We start from the raw sequence: 2,500 nt of genomic DNA, 5'->3' as shown, positions 1-2,500 counted from the left end.
TTTAAATTTCTGTTGATCCTGTACCATCCTCGTGAGCTACACTCTTGCCTTCCTTTTAGCCCGATTTACACAACCACATTCACGGCTGTTTTTTCTTCCATTGTAGCAATTTTCTATTTACATTTCTGCGTGTACCAAGTAGTGGTCATGCTTTACCGCATCTGCTAATCAATGTACCTAATATTCTTCAACTGACCCGTCCAACTAATATAAACTTGGTTGTCTTTATTTTCATCATCTTTCCTGGTAGACTTTGTACATAGGAATTATTTATATCATATCATTATATATATATATATATATATATATATATATATATATATATATATATATATATATATATATATATATATATATATATATATACCATACTATGTATAAATATGCGTAAACCTCACAGGAAAACGTGATGCTCTGATGCAAAAAATATTAAACTCGGAAAAATTAACACACTTGGTGAATCCTGACTGGTTTCGTATCTACATCTTGATATTAAGAGATTTTTACAATATGGTGTATATGGTAATAGAGTGCCTGTGTGCATGTTCTTACTCTCACTGTACCATACATGTTGAAAAATAATAAATATCTAACAACATATCCGTCGTCATAATGAAGTTTTGGAGACAAGACAAGCTAGGAATCACACAGTATATTCATTTCTTCCTGTGGTTTATTTCACTTGTGTAAATATATAAACCAGATAGGAAAAGGTGGGCCTTTAACATCTTTATTTACTTTTTAAGCAATAGATTGTAGAGAGTAATAGTTGATGGGCACCATAGTGATGACTGTAGGAACTACAGTATAGGAATGTAATATTTGGCGTTCCTCAAGGAAGTTTTCTTGGCACATTACATTTCATACTATAATCGCATTTTAGGTGGTTTGGCCTAGAAATAAATTTCGTTGCATATGCAGCTGATATCATTATCTGTTTCAATTGTGTATCCTGAATACAGCATTCTGTGGTTCCAATCTTGGCCGTGGCCGCGGAGCCCTTGCTACCCATAACATAAGGTACATCAAAACGAAACTTTGGAGAATTTAGAGCGGTAGGTGAAAACGAAAATTTTGATTAATTGATTTTTATTACACGGCGAGTCATGGTTATGTGTTCAAACTAATGTACTATAGTAAAGATTTATCAAAATATACAGGTTAAAATCGTTTTGGAATATTGTTAGAATACAAAATAAAACTAACTTATTTATACAAATATCAACCTTCAGCATACCATCACAGGACGAGAAGGGCCCCTACAATTATCTGCTAAACTATTTACCATACTTATAAAGTTACTATAAAGAAACCCAAACGAATCCTGCCTAAATCCTTACAACATGGAGTCAATCCTATCCTTATTAGGATTCACTTGATTCTTATTCACAGCAAGAGGCGATAAAATATGGGTTTCTATATGCTGTAAACAGGCATAAGGAATGTAATACCAAAACACGTAAACAATACCTCCAGTCGTTGTCTGGCATGGCAAATAGCATACACACACGCAAGAAATGGGCGTACTGTAGGCCTAAACATTCAATTGGTGCCAGTTAACTACACAGATAAAAAAAATACATCTGTAAACACGGAACATAAGAACTAGGATTAAATATTAAATTGGTGCTAATTAACTACAAAGATAAAAAAAAAAAAAAACATACTTCTGAATACACGGAACATGAGAACTAAAACATCATGAAAACTTAGAAATGATCAAATATAAACTTTAGAATAAGTTGACAAAATTATAAAATGCAAGAACCATATGAGGGTTATGATTACAATCAGAAGGACTTTTCTAAAAATATACGATGATGGTGGTCATAAATATAATTGGACAAGATTCAGTAACATTAGGCTTAGGGTGATATATAAAACTCATATGATTGCAGCAACACAACTTCCCGGCTTGGTGATGAGTTCATCCTAGCAAATAGCCACACATCAACATGAGTAGGCCTAAAGTTACAACCAATACCATCACGTCCATGGGAATAGGCCTATCTTCACGGTCGAGGTTCTGCGCATAGTCCTGCTGCCGTACCCTGAGGCCATAAAAGTAGGCTTATTGATATATTTCCTTTACTGAGTCCTAAATCTAGTATGCTTTGTCCTTATTGTTGAGAAACAATTGGTGTTTCAACATCCGGTAGGCCTAAAAGGCAATTCCCGTCATGCTTGTTGAGGTTTCCATCAATATTGATGAGTGTTTGTCGTTCTATGGCATCTTTCAGGGACATATCAAGGACGTACAGCTGCGTCACTACAAAACAAAATGGAGAATAAACCGCCATACAAGGGAAGATGCTCATTGAAGTTAGGCGTAAGGGTAAAATGGCTACTTGGAGAGTTCGTCTCTATACATAAAGCGACACATTGTCGTTTTTCGGTTACAACGTAGGATGTGAAAATAAATTACTGGAGAATTTAGGTAATTGGTTACCTACGTTAGTTACCTAAATGAAACGAACAATGCTTTCATTAACACTTAAAA

General features: G+C 34.5%; 1 protein-coding gene across 1 annotated transcript in view; it reads right to left on the bottom strand.

The window, feature by feature from the left end:
• The window catches only part of nvd (neverland), a 579,107-nt gene that overhangs the window by 557,091 nt on the left and 19,516 nt on the right, over positions 1-2,500 (bottom strand). The gene's annotated exons all lie outside the window — the stretch shown is intronic.

This window comes from Palaemon carinicauda, chromosome 33 (genome assembly GCF_036898095.1).
Source record: "Palaemon carinicauda isolate YSFRI2023 chromosome 33, ASM3689809v2, whole genome shotgun sequence".
In the NCBI taxonomy this organism is placed as follows: Eukaryota; Metazoa; Arthropoda; class Malacostraca; order Decapoda; family Palaemonidae; genus Palaemon; species Palaemon carinicauda.
The sequence above is the reverse complement of the archived record's forward strand: the minus strand, read 5'-3'. Positions and strand labels throughout refer to the sequence as shown.